The sequence below is a fragment of the Ambystoma mexicanum genome, chromosome 3q (genome assembly GCF_040938575.1).
Source record: "Ambystoma mexicanum isolate Mex_15411 chromosome 3q, UKY_AmexF1_1, whole genome shotgun sequence".
NCBI lineage: Eukaryota > Metazoa > Chordata > Amphibia > Caudata > Ambystomatidae > Ambystoma > Ambystoma mexicanum.
Genome location: NC_090926.1, coordinates 164189251 through 164208910, shown reverse-complemented (window position 1 = coordinate 164208910; position 19660 = coordinate 164189251). Strand labels below are relative to the sequence as shown.

At 46.6% G+C, this 19660-nt stretch overlaps 1 protein-coding gene and 1 pseudogene across 1 annotated transcript in view; one reads left to right on the top strand and one right to left on the bottom strand.

The window, feature by feature from the left end:
* Positions 1 to 19660, bottom strand: part of SLC4A8 (solute carrier family 4 member 8) — an 846795-nt gene that overhangs the window by 704747 nt on the left and 122388 nt on the right. The gene's annotated exons all lie outside the window — the stretch shown is intronic.
* Positions 16268 to 18398, top strand: LOC138581816 (kelch-like protein 20; annotated as a pseudogene).

The window sequence follows — 19660 nt, the reverse complement described above, 5'->3', positions numbered from 1 at the left end:
TATAGGCCCCGAGCGAAGTGAGGGCTTTAACGAAGGACCCGGGCCATTACCCGAGTCGGTAATGCCTCGCCGCGAGGGGCATTTAGCCATTAGTACCCCAGCCCGCAAAAACTGTGTGAACGGGCACTAAAAGCTTTGTTTCCCGAAACTCTGCATCGTTTTGAAATAAATAAATAAGTCGTCAAAGAAAATGGCCGCCATGGAAAGGGAAAACTGAGTCAGTTTTCCCTTTCCATGGTGGCCACCGGGAGCAGACGCGCTGGAAACAGAAGCGTTTCCAGCACGTCCGCTCCCGAAAAAAAAGAAGGTAAGTGGAGTTGGGAGGCCGGAAGGGAGGGAAAAGGGAATAAATCAATCAATAAATAAAGTACCTGGGTCCCGGCGGGGGACAAGGAAGTCTCCAGCTGTGTGGAGGCTTGCAGCGGGGATGGCCCCGCTCCGAGTCTTCACACGGCTGGAGCCTTTCATCATCCCCCGCCGGGGACCAAGGCATAGAAGGTAAGTGGGGGGGGGCAGGAAAAATAAAAAAGCGCCTTACTTCTGTCCCCCGCGTGGGGCAAAGGTAGCCTCTCAGCCTTGGGGAGGCTCGGAGCGGGAATGGCCCTGCTTCGAGCCTCCTCATTGGCTGAGGGGCTGCCATGCCCCCCGCTGGGGACAAAGGCCGTGGAATCGCAACGGAGGGATTCCCGGCCTGGTAACGACTCGGCGAGGGCCAATCAGAATGGCTCTTTCACTCTGATTGCACCCTCGCCGGGTACTAATTCAGGTTCTCTTCTCTAGTTCTATTCCAGTCCTCCCTGGTTAGAGTTTTTTGACTGCCACAGGGAAGATGGCCATCAATTGCTCGAGCCTGGTTAATAGAGAGGAAACGTTGTTCAGCCAAGTGTTGAGCTCTGTGCAGCGTTGTTCTTTCAATACAGAGAACGGTGGAAAGAGTGTAGGGGCGGGGTGGGAGGATTCGTCACCTTATGAATAAGCAATAGTATTTTCCGATCGACATAAGCCTTTAAGGACTTCAGACCCAGTTCATAACAAAGTGCTTGCATAGGCACTCCCTTAAGCATATTTAGAGTGAATTTCCATATTTTACCTTCCACTCTCTCCCAATCCGTTTTCGCAGGTCCAAATTCAGCACAAAATGTTAGCAGTGAAATAAGTGTGCCTTTATAAAAACAGAACAGTGGTAGGATGGAGAGCTTCCCTTATTTAAAATCAATTTTCCTCATTTCAGAAGATAGTATATATATATATATATGCTTTGTAATGAAGGTATTTTTGAGACGTTTTTAGGTTGACATTATGAACGATGGGCACCCTCCGGTATTTCCATGTTTCAACCACTTCAATGGGCGTGCTGTTTAGGTGCCATTTGAATCTGAGATATTTCGATTTTTTATTGCCCATCCAAACATAATTATTTTGTTTTTTTCCCCCAGAGTTCATCATTAAATCGTTGTCCATCAAGTACTTGGCCATGGATGTTAAGAGTGTTCTGTAACCCTGTGGGGGTTTCGTCCATAATCACCACGTCATCTGCGTAGACCAAGCGATGTATGGGAAAGCTCACATTTAAAGCACAAAAGGTTTTGGCTGATATGTACTGAGGTAGTACAGCCATTGTGAGTTGTGATGTTCTGGTTCTGGTGCTGCTATTTTGAGGCTCTCGTACAAGAACATTCTTACTACTTACAAGGATGTTGCCATATTTGTATTGCCTAGTGTGTTTTTTTCTCCAATTTAAAACTTCTCCGCTATTGTCAAAAGATAGAAAGCATTTTATAACAAGAGAATACCTTAATATTGACAATTTATTTAGGTTGTCCGCTTCAATGTCCCGCTACTCGTTTCATCTCTTGCAGAAATGTGTTGGTAGGAGCTTTCCAAAGATGGCCGTTCCCTCTACTCTGAGGAGTGCAACTTTGAATCTCCGACACTCCAGTATTTGTGAGGTTAGTTGATGTAGTCTTGACCACGAGGAAGGCGAAGGTCCATTGGACCGAACACAAACCTAACATACGAACTAGAAATTTATCTTCTCCAGTAGCAATGCATTTGCTGGAAGCTAAACACAATGTAGCGCAAATGAAACGTGCCATTTTGGAACAGGTGTAAAGGCCAATGAAGGGGAGAAGATGTGACTAAAGTGCTCATGCAGAAGGAAGTAGAGTGGATTGACCGTCTGGACCGTTTAGTACCAACGGGGATGAACAATGACTGATCCAACATGCTTCATCTAGTGATGATAGCCAGTACGTGAGCACGCAAGACCTGTGAGGAGCAATTGAATTTGTGAAAGATCACTTGGGCGATCCGGCGAGATGGGGTGGCTGGAATGGGAGCAGGCTTGCCCTGTGAGAAGCATGAACCATTATCAGACATGTGGCAAATATGATATCAACTATAACAGATTGTGAGCAGCCTGTACCCGACAGCTTTAAGTATGGAGTGAATATTTTCACATGCAGAGAATTGCAGTGGGATGGATGAAACATGGTTTTGGGGGTTCAGACAAAGATGTATTCTGACAAAAGTCATGTGTAGAAAGGAAAGAGTATGCAGTTTAGATTAGAATATGTTCAGGAGAGTCCAGAGAGTCCTCATGGGACTATTAATGCAAAGATGGTAATTTTAATCAAAACACATCAGAGTCGGTTACTTGGGTCTATGCAAAGGGAATTGCACATGGATTGAGCACATCACTTCATTCAATGGGAAATTTACATTCTGCATGAGGAGCATGGAGAAGTTATGTTGAGAGGGAAGGATTGGACAGCAGGCTAATTGAGAATGTGATCAAACTGATGTGAACACTCTGTTTAGCGATGGCCTCGGGAGAAAACAGGGCGATGTTAGGAAAACCAGCAGGCGTACAAAGCGTGATGCTGTGAATGTGGGGTGGGTATTGTATTGTATTGTATTTTATTTATAACGCGCAAACCCGCAGGCCCGGAGGCATCAGGGCGCAAATTAGTACAAGGTTACAGAAATGCAGGTATAACAGAGCATTATTTACAAACATGGGATCCAAAAATGCAGGTCAAGCAAAGAGTCATTATATATATTTGCAAGAGGATCTTATATACATATGTACAGTAGTTTCAGTGCCGATAGATGATAGTAGTGGACGGCAGGTCAGGGTATGTCGGGGAGAGGCGCGAAGATGGCCTTAATGCTGGTTGAAAAGCCAAGATCTAGTGTTGGCTTTGAAGGTATTGAAAGAGTCTTCCGCTCTAATTGAGACAGGGAGGGAGTTCCATAACTTGGAAGCTAAGACAGGGAAACTTGAGCCCCCTGCTTTTTGCAATTTAAATCTCGGGATCGCTAAACAGTGGGATTGGGCTGTTCTTAGAGGACGGGAGGTAGAGTGGCGCGATAGTCGACTACCAAGGTAGATCGGGGCTTTGTTGGCTAGGCATTTGTGCGTAAGGGCAAGTGTTTTGAGTGAAATTCTCTGTTTGACAGGTAGCCAATTTACCTTACTTCTGGTTTCTGTGATGTGGTGGTGTCGGGGAATGTTTAGCGCAGCACGAATGGCGTTGTTTTGTGTCATTTGAAGTCTGTTCAGGTTCTCTGTTCAGGGTGCGTATGTCACAGAATTATGGATTTGTAACTAGGAACTACAGCAGTAGAGCACTATTGATTCACTTTTCAATATGCACAGGTTCAGGCTGATGCAACATGTGGGTTCGAGTTTAGTAGATATCTACAGCTGGGCGATCCATTTCCCGATTGTTTCAGGATATTATTTTAAACAATTGAAGAACCAAGGAGCGGTTCACATACAACTAGAATGAAACTAGTTTTAAAATTGCGCACAGCGAGTACACCGATTTTGGAGCATGTGTCGGAGTGGCTTTGTGGCACCCGGCAGGCTAGCTGGATTTGTGCTAGTTACACTGCTTCCTGAATGCCCAATCGGGTCTTGTGCAAAGGATCAAGAGTTTGCCACCAATATAACATGATTTCTAATTATTTGAGGTGAAGGATCAATCAGAAGTGAATGTGCCCAAATTGGGTGTTTCATTTCAATATGTGCTGTTGAAAATATATAATATGAGGCAACTAGAAGTTAATTGGTGTGGTACAGTGTAGTTAGGAAAGATTGAGGTTATAGTCAACTACCATGAATAGGGACTTACAAGGTGGCCACCATATTCACGGCTTGAAAGCACCTTGGGAATAGTGATACGCGGTGCAGGGATGAGTAGGAATGTTGTATAAAGGGAATACATATCAGACAGACTTATCCAGCTGAGCACAAAGGGAACCCTGCTGCTCCAAGTAAGAGAATGAGCGTGTGCTATTTGGGATGGAGGGAATAAGACATATGTTATGTTTTTACAGGAGGAACTGTGTAGAGTACAGCAACCAGCATTACTTACAGGTCCTCGTTAGCCCTTTGGGGATCAGAGAGACAACATTGGTGAGAGATGAGCATTTTTATTCTATAGCAATTAGTGCAATGTTGTATACCTTTTAAACATGAATGGCCAGATGTATTCTGTGTTGATTTTGATTATAGGTACACGAACAAGAGTGCGTAATCTGCACAATGAAGGTGAGTGTAAACAATGGGCTATTACGTATTATTGAATCTACCAGAAAGAAGGGTTAGAGATACTAAGGAGCAATACTATATGTTTCATAGGTTATGTGAGGAAATGCAAGTTTAGAAGAATAATGAACATGCCTTGAAGATGGATTTAGAATCCAAAACGCTTTGGCAAGACTTTTGGACGGGTGTAATGTTACATCTAAACATGTACCTCATTTGATGAACATGTTCATGGTTTGGTTATTTGAAAGGGCAATGTATTCAGTGTGCTTGGGAAACACTTAAGGATATTGGGCTCCAGGAACATTAGGACTTATTTATTTCGGACTTCTGTAATTGTCACACCTGCACTCTGTATGTAGCTAGAAATATGTGTTTTGTGGAGGAACAATTTACTTGCTAATATTTTTTGGCAAATATAAACACTGCTACATGAAAAGAATGTTGTGTCTTTGTCTTTATAGATTTACCATTTATCTCTTATGAGAACATTTACTTAAAAAGGATAACATTAGGGGAGTTTTCCCCTCAGAAGTACATTTGGGTCACCTACTGGAAACTGTGGCTTTGACTTTCAGTTTTTTGCTCTCTCCCTGGCCGGAGAGCGATACCCAGCTGCGCCTGAAATGTATACACCGTTTTGACACCTGTACTTCATATTCAATGTTGAACAGAATATTTGTTTTGCACCTCACACCCTGTTTTGGAGTATTTATGTAATTAAGGAATCAGGGGAGCCACTGGAGAGCCACATGTTGCAGACTCCTGGACTATGCCATTCAAAGTTCCTGTGCAATCTTGCAGATTGTGTGGTGTTACTGAACCAGATCGACATTAAAATGCTGAATGTATTACTGCAAGGTCGAAAAACGTGCATGGAAAACAACGCAATCTCGGTATTTTCAATGTGGAGGGAGACCCACCCCCCTGCAACCCTCCTCATATTCCCCCTGTCAAGGTTGATGGGAAAGCCCAGTCTAAGCGGAACAAATAGGCCGGGAATTATGGAAAAAAAAAAATCACCCAATAATGGAAATAGTCAAAGTAAATGGCAAAACACTGCTTTGTTAAAATCCACATAAAGCAGGGACAGCATACAAAATAGTTGTGTGCTCTCATTCTTCTCAAGCATGACAATGGTTTAAAAACAAAATGTCACCATTGATGTCTCAAACTCTTGGTTACAAAAACGTATGGGGTAGGGTGTTGGTTAATGGAATTGTGTACATATACAAAATATATGGGCTAGTCCTTCCATTGCTTATACTGCTATCTTATGGCTCCACCTGGGACCAACTCTACATTGACCAGAGAGAATACAAGTTGACTATTGGTTACTGCAACATGAACTGAGCAGCACAGCATTAAGAGTTTTCATTGGTTGGTGGCTCGATCACCAACTTTGGCTATGACAGTTCATCAGCACATGAATTAAAACTGGGAGTGAGGGGTGAGAATTTCAAGATCTGTGTTCTTCCAATTAAATAGGACACTATCCTTTATCCCTTGGCCATGAGCCAGAAATGTTACTCTGTACTTGACCTTGCTCTTGATTCTGAGAATATGTGGGAGATCTGTCCCCAATGTATAGGCACTGGTTTTGCGTTATGGTTCACATGTAAAAAGAACATGTTCTGAATTATTTGGTTCTGCATTATTTGTGATTTTAGCTACCATGAACGCAAGGGTTATTACTTTCCCAACTACTAGGAACTTGGTCGATCCATTCTTTACTACGCTTTTAATTTATAATTAGTCAGTACCTGGCATTCAAAGGGTGGATGTTGTGTACTTAAGAGAAATATGTCATTTGCCTTGGGAATCCTTATCTCATGTTCTCTTCTGGACTGTTCAAGCCCTCCCTTTATTCTTCCATAACCTAGGAGAGGAGCTGTGCAGCCACTGCCTGCGCCCCACACAAACCTGTACTTCAGTGGATTCAGCAATTTTGAGTTTTCATAAAACTTAGAGACCTCTATGGACTTCCATTGGTGTAGCAACTTATATTTTAACAAAGATGGCAGCTTTTTACTGTTGCGTTTCTACATTAGTAAACTAGATTATATATAATATATATATATATATTTAAAAAAAAAAAATCGCTCATGTTGCGTTTCAGCGTATACATTGCTTGTGTTCTTTTCTTCGTGTCTTTATGGTGCAAGAAATATTCTGTGTTTAAATGTACGTTTGACCCAATGTCTGTTTCTTCATGGTAAGTGCGTATTTGCTTTGTGTCTATTGGATGTGCATATGTCAGTCTAACACCAGGTCTGCTCACTCTTGCCATCTTCAGCTACATCAGGTCCATCTCTTCCTCTATTGATCTGGGATTAGGCTGGAATGGTGGCTTTAATGCATAGCGTTTTTCTCCTTTACGATATTGGGGCGGGAGGAACAGTTGCTATAAGTGACATTCAACCTTCTCTCGACACCCCACTTCATTCAATTCACTGACCCAACTCTTTACCCCCCCCCAATCTATTTCTTTGGGGAAAATCCTTGTTTTGCACGCAAGGATTTCTACCTCGCAGTAATGGGATTCAGTATTTTGTAGTGATGTTGCTACTCGGGGGCCTTTGAGGAACAATTAGTGTTCTGACCAGAAGTATGTTTTAATGTTTATAGGAAGTGCGATTGGAGCGGGGCATGCTGGCCCGTGCAAGTCCCAAACTACAAACCAAACCTAGGGAAAATGATCATACCTGCCGACACAAGTTCTTACAGGCTCCGACTTTCGTTTCAGAAACACAAGGGAAGTAAACATGGCTTTTGCAGCATTGCCAAAATGTTCTCTACGTGTAGGCAGGGAAACAGTTTGGTCAGTAGGAGTCAGAATCGAGCAAAAAGCCTCACCCCGCGTGTATCCATAAGAAACGGAATACCCCACAACCGCCTTGCATTAAAACTAAAAATACGTCTTTCGAAAGGAAATGATTAGGCTATTCCAGGCTGCAGCATTTATCCCCACTGTGGCCTCAGCGAATGAATTAAGCATTGTCTCGTTATGAAAGTTCACACGAGTATAATAACCCGCTTGCAGCATTGTTCCCGAGACTGTGGAAATTGACACAACAGGATCGTTTGAATTTGGGAGTTCCCGAAGATACATTTGCAAAGCCAACGTTTTGGTTATTGCCTCCTTCGTGTACTTTTAACATTATTTCTTTTATAAATGCAAATGTTCTACCAATCATCATAACACAATGATCACATGCTAGCACTAGTCCTTGGGATTCTATTCTGAAGCATGGTGGGCTTGGGTGATGTATCTATCGACGCTATCCAGTGAAGAAGGGGTAAGCGGCCCGGAAGTTTCATTACACGAGAAGCGTGTTTAGTGGCCAGTCAGACAACTCGTATTTTCCAGGCAAGACTGGGCGGTTTAATGAAATAAAAACATAATGTGACAATTAGTCACGTCACGGCACAGGGAATTCCTCCGCAGATGCTGGATAAAAGTGCCCACCCCACGTCACTTGCACTACAAACAGCCGTTTCTTCACACAGATAGCTGCCTTCACCTTTGTAAATAGAAAAATGACCGTAGCAGTTCCCGTTAACGAGCCCGCCTTGCTGGCCTTTCGTTCAGGGTTTCTTGACGAACAGTTGCAGTGAAAATATTTTTTTTTTTTAATGTTGCTCCCCCAGAGGAATCGGCAGAATATTTCGGGACCCACCCCGGCGTAATAAACGAGCCCCAATATGTTCATGCTCCACAGACAGGCCAGTGAAATAAAATGTAAAGAGAGAGCGGGGTGTGCACAGCCATCAGATTCCCCGACAGCTGCATAATCGCCCGGAAGTGCCTGGGTCCTTCTAGCTCCGGCGCATCAGTTAACTGCAGCAGGAAGGCATGATATGCACACTGTTCCTTTTCCCGCCTGACAGCCCGCTTCCCGTTATCCACTTTCTATTGCTAGCGCCCAACCGTTCTGAGGAGCCCACGTGCTACCAGCGCGCATGCGCTGTACAGAGCAAGGGAAACCAGCAGGCTGCGCTCTACGCACGATCCAGTGCAGTCACGGAGCAGGTGGTCACTCAAAGGCTCGAGCCTGGGGGGTGCGTTGCAAACCCCTTAAGGGAATAAGAGGTGGCTCATAACCACCTTCAGTCACAAAATGACTGATGAAAGCACAGCTGGGCACCCACGGATGGCAAAAGTGAAGTTTGAGGTGTGACATTTAAAGGACACAGGCCAGAGGACAGTCCCTTCATTCTTCTTACTGAATATTGTGACAACTAGAATTGGTTATTTATAACGTGCCCAATAACGATGACGTTTCTAAGCACAAACCTGTGTTGCTCTGCGTCATCTTGCTTCCAAGACGAGCACTTTGCCCATGACCTATAATACCCGTTAGAACACCGACCTTGTCAAGAGGGTGGGAACCCCTCAGTGCGAGGCCTACCAAGGAGAAATCCAGAGCCAGCACTACCACGAGGGGGAAGGGGGCAGTTGGGAGGGCACCAATTCCTGTCGCCTCCTCATGTGCAGCACCAATTTACATCAACCCATGCATGCCTATGGTGCCAAATTCTCATATCAGGACGAGAGGCAACCACCCACAAGGGCTGAGCACCAGCAGTGCACCAGGTGGAAACTCCAGAGCACTCAGAGAGAGGGAGAGCGACGGAGGGAGAGTGACAGAGAGGGAGAGCAACAAAGAGACCTGGTTTCCTCATCAGCAAACCCATGCAATCTGTATGAAACTAGCATTACGGGAGGGGAAGCAAGAGAGACAGGAGTCGGAGCTCCAAAGAGGCAGTCCCGAGAAGCAGAGCACCACTCGCAGCCTCAGAATGCCAGTAGGTGGGGGGTTTTGCGGGCAGCTAGACCTACAGAGACTTGAAACAGAGCGCTAGCCACTCCAGTGAACTAAGCTTACCTTAAATGGGAACCGGAACTTGGTCCCTTGACAGACACAAACATGAATACATTGCAGTGTGGGCCACCATTCCTGCGCTACAGTGGCCCCGCGTGAAGAAAGGGGAGGGGCTTAACCCACATTTTGAATCGTTCCGTTTGGGGAGGTGAATTTCGGAGCAGGTGAGGCATTGGTTAATGAGTGCAAGTGGTACAGCATTGTGCGCGCAAGAGTGGCAACTGGGTTTAAGAGAGTGAGTGAATGTGGAGTGATTGTATAAGTGAAAGGAGGGTTGTTTGAGTAGAATGTGGGATGTAGTAGAAGTGGTGTAGAAGAGGAAAGACTTGAAGAGGGTGTAATAGGTAGGGTGACCAGACGTCCTGGTTTTCCCGGGACAGTCCGGGGAAAACGCCCTCTGTCCCGGGTGTTTTTTCATTTTGCAGACCCCGTCAGGGGTTTGCAAAGGTGGGTGCCTACGGTTTGTGACCCAATTTCAAAATCTGAAATTGGGTCCCGGGGCACCTCTTCCTGCGCGAATGGGGGTGTGAAATTCTTTTCATGTCCCCATTTCCTCCCTCTTCCCCTCCCGGCCACTCTTCTCCAATGAGAGGAGTGTGCTTGTGAACACACACCCTCCTCACCCCCCACCCAGCAACAGTCAATGACATGGAAGTAGGACTAACGAAAATACATTTTTATTTGTATTTAGGTTAGTCCTACTTCTATGTTTATGGCCTGTCCAGTTTAAAACAAAACAAAAAAACGTGTCACCCTAGTAATAGGGCAGTGGAGGGAGTAGTGATATCAAGGAGAAAGCAGTAACAAAAAGGGTGGAGGTGAGGCTTAGGCGCGAAAACATTGGAGGGACAGAGAAGGAAGACATGGAGAGTGCAGGTGGGTAGAGATGGAGAAGTGTAGTGATGGGAAGGAAACCGAATCGGGTAGTGTATGCAAGGCCCGATCCAATACCCCTTTTATATTACTATCCACCGGATAGTGTGGGGTCAGTCTAGGAAGTCCCAGGGGGTGTTTAGACAGAGACGGTGTTCTGCCCTCAAGTCTTCCCCTCCAGCACCAGCAAGCATGTAGGAAGTAGAGTGGAATCTGTGGTATATATTATCCTGGGCCATCTGTTCCCTCGCCATCAGCACAGATGCAGAACGCTTCACCATCATGGGCATATCCACCATCTACCCAACTCTTTCTATCCAGCAAAGAGAGCAGGGCCATCACAAGAAACGGTGTGTGGGGGGGAGGGCTAATTTGCACCAGGCCTCAGGGCATAAATGAACCCTCACTTTGTAGTAACCTTTTTCTCTTTTCTTTTGGTGGCTGGGTGGCAGGGCTGGCCTTGGTGCCAACCTAGGACGGTCTATCCGACAGGGCACCTGGCACGCCTCATACTTTCTACCCGTGCCTCATTAATTTGTTGATTTCTTTCAACACCTGCAGGCCCCCTTCTGCCTGGCAATTCTCACCATCATACTGATGAGCATAATTCAATAGAGTGAAGCTGAGTGTGTCAACAGCCATCTGCAGCCACATCAACTGGGATCAAACCTTTGTTGGAGAGGCCTCCCTTTCTTGTATAATGTCGCAGTTCATCAACTATCTCTATGTGGAAGTATGCTTTGTTCCATTAAGTTTGCCACCTTCTCAAATCCTAACTGGCAGTGTGTTTCCTTAGTTGCATTTGGCATTCCACTTAAATGGCATAACACCACACATTTCTAGTGCTTGAGTCCACCTATTTTATTGCATTGGCTTTAGAAAATGTGTATTTTCTGTTGTGCGAATTGCTTCTCTAAAAAGGGAACCATGCTTATTTCGACTGCCATGTTCCGATAGCCTCTTGTATACTGCCCGGTTCAGGTCTGAGGCCCGGCTGTTGGACAGAAAAGAACGACAGGCTACACGTGTTGGCGGCTGGGGAAGATTTCTTGGGACTGGATCTCAGAAAGGTATGCTGCATTGTGTCCCCCGGTTAAAATACAAGTTATGCTAATCACTTCAACCCAAGGCACTATAAATATTTGTGTCAAGATCTGTAGGGACAGGTGTGGACTATGCAACATCAGGAGAGCTGGATTCGCTACACACAAAATTGTGTGATCCTCAGCACCTTACCTCAGTGCCAGGCCACTGAAACGTCGACATTTGGAGTGCTTAAAACAGGGGCCACCTTTAGAAGTGCTACATAAAATCGAAACAAGCATTGGCACATTTTTTGGTTTTAGTATAGGAATTGCAAAGAGGGCCTATGAGGAGGGAGGGTGAGGAAAAGAGGGAGCTAGGGAAAGAAAAGTGGGGTTGTGTGGGAAATAGAGGTAGTATTTAGCAAGGGAAAGAGTCAATCTTTCATGGCCTGACTGAAGACTAGGCTCGGACTGATTCATAGGGCAATGTCCGAATGGCCGAGCGGAAAGGCAAGTGTGGGCCTCTTTTCTGCGCCAATGTGGGACACTAAATGCTTGGTGAACTCTGTAGCTTGTAGGTAGGCAACCTGCAGCTCTCCAGATGTTTTATACTAAAACTCCCATGATCCATCATCATTGACTGGTTTGGTTATTTGTGATGCACAGCATGCAAAATGCTGGTCCAGGTCCTGAGGAGTGTAGAAACGGTACCAGAGGGGTGGCAGAGTATGAGGTGATGGGGCAAACTGATTCAGATGGGCTGCATGCCGGAGTCAAAAGAATAGCAAAAATAGGCCAGTTTCATTGCCCACATTTTAGGGTTCACTAAATGCACTGAACTAAGAAGTGACAGTGCAGTTGTGAGGATTCGACCATCCACATGGTGGGTGTGGGCTCGACATGGGCTTTGACATTTTTAAAAATAAATTAATGATGTTAGACCTGCCTCATGAAAATGTGTGGGGCTAAGCCATACACATTTTCCTATGCTCACACCCCATAAAACGCACAGACCTGTGTACTCAGGCATACACACAGCCTACTGGCACAGTGCAGCCCTGTCAAATTTAGTTGGAATATGACAGCAAAGCAGACCAGGATGTCATCCAAGGGGGGGGCAGAGCTTCCCCCTGCCACAGACAGCCTGATTAACTCACAAAGGCTCCATGGAAACACCCTACTCTTTTATTAAGCATTGCAGCTGGTAGCAGCGATTAGCATACCAATAGAGGGTACCCATAACTCCCACCTCTCAGTATTAATGACAGTGAACTGACATGTCTGAGTCTACTTTTAGTAGACACCCCCCCCCCCCCATCTAGGGCAACTCCATTCATAAGCTACAAGAATGTGGTTTACTCCCGTTGAGTGACAGCATCTAGTAGCCTATCATAGGGTGCATACGACACCTTTACGAGTCCCCCACAAACCCCCACTGGGATTGGCCCAGTACATGGGGGGCGTGTCCACCCTTCCAGTCATATCTGCTGATTCACGGCAGGCAACCATTTCCATCGCCGCCGTGCACCCAGCAAGAACTAAAAGAATGCGAATCAGGTAAGCCATGTCCCGGCTGGCCCCAGAGCCCTATGACTCCTGTACATTGCAAGACTGTTACACTTATGACACGTCTTGTGTCACTACCTGTGCCTCTTGTTACCACTTTGCTCTGATAGGGGTATACATGTGTGTTTCCCCCCTGTTCAGATCAATGGCTACTCATAAGCCCGGCGCCGTCTGAATCCGGGTTCCCCCGGCACGGCCGATCTACACCCACTGGTGAATCTTCTCACACCACCAGACCTAGGATTCCATCCAGGTTGGCTGACAGCATACCGCCTCACTCCGGTTGGACGGTAATCCACGATCTCCCATTCACCACTGGTGTATTTCTCTAGCACCAATGAGCTGTTATTTATTTACCCCTAAATTATTATGTACCTTTTGAGATCCTCATAGTTCTCCTCCTTCCCACAGATCTTACCCACGGACAGACTCCCCAAACTAGTCTGTCCTGATGAAGGCCACCACAACTACAAGCTTCTACCAAGCCATTGTGGCCGAAACACAACTGTGTCGATTTCTTGTGGCACAGCTGTGAAAATACCCCTTGTATGTTTCGAATTTCGTGTTGTGTACACGGTTTTTGTTTAAACCACACCCGGGTTGAAGAACAGCCTCGGGCAGCCCTTATTTGAGTTACTTGTGTCACCAACTTCGTATACTCATATGTGCTTGTCACTAGGGTACTCATCCTCCACATACCGATGAGGGTGCACAACTACACTTCCCTATGTTTTTATATTGAAATCTGTCCGGTATCGCTTTCTTGCTTAGCGAAAGTTTGTAATAATTTAAGACACTGGTTTTTGAGATTGAAATAAATACATCCAAAAACTGGATTGTTGTGAGGATCTCACATCCTGATTATTTGTGTTATCAATATACTCTTATCGCAGGAGCCTGAAGTGTACCCTTATGCTACAGCAAGAGGTGCATCGTGGCTCTGTCACCCTTGTCTTTCCGAGAAAGCCCCATGAGACATTTTAAGATCCTTTCTCCCTTTTTGCTACAACCAAGAAGCCTTTAAAAACAAACTATTGTGGTTATGAACCATTCCAACTGTCAGTATCCAGAGAGCATCCCTTTTCCTTCTTAGAAACTGTCGGTTCTCTGAATTCCTTTGCAGGGTGGGTTGCATTTAGTAGCGTTATTAGATTGTATGCGTGTTTAATCCAATTGGTTTGTATCCATGCTGGTGTATTAGAGGTGTGCGGCTGATTGATGGTTTAGAAACCAGTATTCACCCCTGGACCACTGGTACACCAGCCTTTGATTCGTCGCAGCGGTCACATGCATTAGGAAGAGGCTTAGTCGCATTGGCCCTCTACAGCATGAACATATTACAAAGATGGCAAAACATTCAAAAGAGAAGGTAACCCCACACAATGCATTTCTGCTCACACAAAGGCATACTAGTGGCTGTGAAACGTTTTTGTAAAATTAAGATTTTGGACTATGATTGTAACATATAGAGCCGCAGAAGTCCGAAATCCACAGAGGTATTTTTCATTTGGACTTCAGGTACCACCTTCACATTCAATAGTCTAATTGGCTTTGATCTCTCCCAGTGATAAAGCCTCTCAAACTTCTTTCACCAAGAACCCACTTGAGATGTAGTTGGTGGTGTGCTGAATGCAGCACATAGCGACACAGGTGGCAAGTGCACCTGCTCTGTGGACTGGAGTTATTTTGTGAATAGCACCAAGTGCTTAGAGTGCCACTCGCCCAAGTATGCTGGCTGCACTGCTAATGTGCACACAATCCATACACGAGCATTTTAGCAATTGACTGGACTTTCTTTGCAAAATGGAGTTCGCCCTCGATTTCGAGGACACAGCGCACAGCGTCTCTGGTGCTGGTTTTGGCAGTCATGTACGTCATCAAACAGGTACTTTACATATTAGAAGGAAACTATGTGGTGGCATAAATAACATTGTAGAGTACCGTTCCCTCTCCCCAAGCACACGCCGACCCTCCTTTCCCCTCAGATGTCCTCCCTCTCGCACCATCCCAGATATGCCTATGCCACGATAGGTTATTTATAACACGCTTAATGCCCAGAGGTTTCTAAGCGCAGACCCGGGGATCGAAACTGTGGTGCTCAGTGTCGTCTTACTTCCAAGGCTAGCAACATTGCCCCTGAGCTATCCTCCCGAGCCTCATCTGTAACGAAAGGGGAAGTTTGGCTGGAATGGCTGCACATCTCCCCATGCTGCAAGGCAACACACAGGGCCGATATTCGGATTAGGGTTACAGGAACACACCAGCAGTCAAGTGATCCATGCAGTCACCCACGCTACACCCTCCTTTCATCGCTCCGGCTCACCGTTTGTCCCAGGTCCAGAGGAGGCAGGAGCTGGTGGGCTGCCAATCAGTGGGAGGCTGACAAGCGTACCCGTGGCAGTGGGCAGCTAGGAGCCTGAAGCCGTGGGAGCAGGCGTGCCTCAGTCTGGACCGGAGAATGGGTTGGGTATCTGATAGGGGCTGCCGGCACAGGTGGAATGCTTGGTCTGAAAGAGCATCAGTATGCAGTCTTTTGCCCACAGTGTTTGGGGTCCTTGTCCTTCGTTCGCCTCCTTCAGTGGGTACTTCCACCCAGACTGTTTTTGGTAGGGTCTCCTTTAAGAATGTGTGTCATGACTATCATGAGTGGCTCCCCATAAAAGGCGCCTCAGCCAGCAAATGCACTAGAACAGCGGCAGACTCCAGAAATGGCACTTCCGTCTCCTAGCTCATTTTGGGCCTGCAGGCTGACAGCGTGTGATCACGGTACTGCATCCCCCCCTGCTAGTCTTGGTCTGCTCACAGCCATGTGGGGAAGTCTGGGTACCCCCGGCAACTACTAAGTCTGTGTGACCACGGCAGGGTTTGGTATTTGCTGGGTACCCCCCAGCAACAATCCGGCGAGTCCGGGTGCCCACGAGCCAGCCAGAACAATGCCACCAAAGGGGTCTGTAGCCCTGCGATGCTGGTGCAGCTGCCCAGCTGCCTGCTGTGCCCTGCTGGGTGTGCACTCTGATCAGAGTTTCGTTCTGAAGGTTGGAGGGAGAAGTGCTGACGGCACGATCTCTCACGCTCCCATTTGTAGCGTCCTACTGCGGTCAGCAGTGGGAGTATGCTCCGTGATCGGAGCTTGAAGAAAAAAAATAATAAGTATGCTTGCTCCATGAACAGAACCGGAAAAGGTAAGGCCCAAGTGTGATCCATGGCCAAGTGGGCAGTGATTTATTTCTGTGCTCCGTGTTCAGAGCTTTAGTAAAATAAAAGAGTTTGGAAGGTGTGCTTCGTGACTGGAGCTCAAAGAAAGAAGGAGCCATCCCAATGCACAGTGGCCCTGTCGGAAGTCTCCCAACATAGACCTGTCAGCGCAGTCTCCCGCACCCCAGGTGGCAGCATCCGCGCTGCTAGACAGGCGACAGTGCTGCTGCTGCACCGCGGTTGGAGTGTGCTGCGTGATCGGAGATCGGAAAAAGAAGGCGCGGCATGCTACGGGATCAGAGTCCTGAATAAAAAGGAAAAGTGCAGCTTTGCTGCTTCCCACCCTGCTAGAGTGCTCGGAGATTTCCCATTTCAAAATGGCCATGGCGGCACGTCAACAATGTGATTCATAGAGAGGTTTGAAGCACAAACAGGAAGTTGGGCAGAGGACTGGTTCATCTTTGAATTTGCAGCCTAGGGTTCTCCTATTGGGTTACAGACAGAAAATCAATGCACGGGTGTATCGGCACTCAACCAGGAGAGACCGGAATGGAGGTTACTAGCCGATGCACCGTGGGCGACCCAAATAAGCTTCAAGATGGGGTATAGCATCCTGCTTATATGCCCTATGCATTGGACAAACATCCGCGCCAGACCGTGGAGGTTGCTAACCTCCTGCGCAAACACTGAAAACTCTGCAAGGGGGTTCTGGCGGTAGGGACCAAGAAGATACACGCCCATTAAGTGATCCTTTCTGCCTGCAGCCCTCTTTTCTGGGCTATGTTCACTGGAGTTTTTACCAAAAACCGTTGGACCGCGGTAGTGATCCGAGACATTGACGAGCGGTCCACTTATTGACTTTGTCTACACCTCACAGATCACAGTGCAGGAGGGTAACGTGCAGGATCTGCTGCCAGATGCTTGCCTCCTGCAACTGCATGGGGTTGAAGAGGCCTGTTGGGAGTCCCTCAAGTACCAGCTCGACCCATCCAACTGGCTAGGCATCCGTACCTTCGCTGACACCCTTTCCTGTTCCAAACTACAGAGGATTGCTGACAAGTTCACCCAGCACAGTGGTGCAGCCCCTGCGGCTGCCGCCCTGAGGTACTAAGAGTTCCCGCAGAGGGGAGTAAGGGCAATTGGGGACCCTGAACTGTCCGGGCCATCAAAGCCCCGCAGCAGATGTGGCCCTTGGTGTACCCGGGTGTGGCTTTGCCTGCCAGTGGAAAAGGGATGCAGCGAAGGTGCCCGTTGGTGTTTGCCCCACAGCCAGCCCATTATGGTCAACCATCCTGTACTAATAAAATGTGGGCGACTGTGTCTATCCTTGTGGCACCGATACCCAGCGTGTGTCAGGAGCCGGTCATGTCCTCTGCTCCCCAGAGACAATGGCGTGTGCGATGTTGAGCTGCTGTCCTGCATTGCCCGGCCTAAATGCTCAAAGAGGGATCCATAAATATGTACATTTTATGCTGTGAGCGCGCAAGTTATTGATGTGCTCAAAGTGTTCCCAGTAATTATGTGTGTGATGCTGTGATCACACATTTCTTCTGCCTGCTTAAAGTGGATCTATTGGCTGAGCACGTGTCGTCGTTTGAGCAAACTGTCCAATGCCCCAGAAAATAAATGAACATCGACGTGCATTCAAAGCTGTGATCCCGCCTAATCTTGATGGCTCGAAATGGATGCCACTTAAGTGTGAGTTGACGTTGCCTGATCACCCGGGAACCAAGTAAAGAGATGTCCAATAGTGCTTATGGATGCTTTCATGTTTTTAACTGACTGAGCCTTAATGTATGTGGTTTTATTTTCCCCACGGTTCCGAAGTGGACCAAGTCTTGCTGATTGTGACCATCGATTTATTTAATGTTCATTGACGTGGTGTTTATTTTGTCTGTTATGTAAAAGGTGGAGTGTGGTAAGGCCTCCTTTAAGAATGTGCATCATGACTGGCTCCCAATAAAATGAGCCTAAGCCATCACGTGCGTGAGAACGGCAGCAGGCTCCATGAATGGCACTTCTGTCTCTTATGTCATTTCAGGGCTACAGGCCAAAGCCGCGTGATCATGGTACTGCAGGCCTCTTCTGATCTGGGTGATCACAGATCAGTGTGGCAGCCTGGGTGCCCCCAGGCCACTGTACACCTGTGTGCTCACGGCCATGTTGAGAAGTCCAGGTGCATCCCAGCAACAGCTTTAAGCCTGTAACCACGGCAACGTTTGGTAAATGCTGGATGCCCCCAGCAACAATCTTGCCGTACTGTGTGCCCATGAGCCAGCCACAACACTTGGCGTCCGTTCTGTGTCCGAGACACTCCATGACCAGCTTCTGTTCCTCATTCCCAGCGAGACCTTGCTTGTGGGCTCCCACACGCTTGTCTTGGTCGCGTGCTTCTGGCAGCTTCTCGATAATGCTCAGAGTTCATTTCACCCCCGTTAGGAACGCAAGTGGCATGCCGAGCAGTCTGTCCGGCCAGCATACTCGCCATCTACGTCTCGGCTGCGGCCTCCTTGGTGTCCTTTCTCTCTGTCCTTCATGATGCAGCTTTCTCTTTCAGGGCCCTGTAGCTCGGATTGCAGAAAAAAATATTCCTCCACTCCCGCAGAAAATGGGCCCGTTTTGTCATAAATTATTGATCTGTGTTGAAGTATAGGGGCCGCACCACGTGCACAGATGGTCACAACATCTGGAAAGATATTCTGAAAAATGTCCAGTTATCGCAACCACTTCTTCCACATGACAGGCCCAGGACTCACACCATATGAAGGTATTGCGATCATGTGACCAGGCACAAGCACAGTGGGCACGCGGCCCTAGTAATCCCTTTTTATGCACATGTTCTACTAAAACAGACTGACAATCATTGTACTGCCACCAACTAGTTGGCCTTTATACAGCTTCTAAAGGCCTGGCTCTTACTCGAGAAGGTGAAGGGACAGTGGAGCTTCTGCGTGCTGTACGATCAGAACACATTTGAATGGGTAAACCTACACTTTTTAAAAATGTATTTATTATGTTGGTTTATTTCAAACCATACATCTCCATCACATTAAACCATTAAAATCAAACCTTAAACCATATTCATCTTCCATCAGACAAAAACAAACATCAAGGCTAGATAATCACAAAACGTACAATTTACTATTACATCCTTCACCTATGGAGCAATTCATTCAATTGCTTGCCATTTGGCAAGTTTAGGACTTCTTCATAAAACGTACACTTTACAATTTCTAATCATATACCTAAATGCATGCACCATATGCGCAGGCAGCTCCATCATATGGCATAGTGATCTGCCCATGCGCTCCCACCATATATGATAACACAGAGGTAGGCACGCGCACCCCCACAGGCACTCGGACACAAAGATATGTACGATTTGATCTGGATTCATTCTTTTGGGCCCATGGGACTCGTAAAAAAATTATAAACAACTTGAACACATGAATAAAACCTTACAAACTATGAATTTTAAAAAAAAGAAGAGACCAGAAAAGACTAAAAATACACATATATAAAAGTTTCCTTTTTTAAAGTCCGAACCATTGCAAGCACTT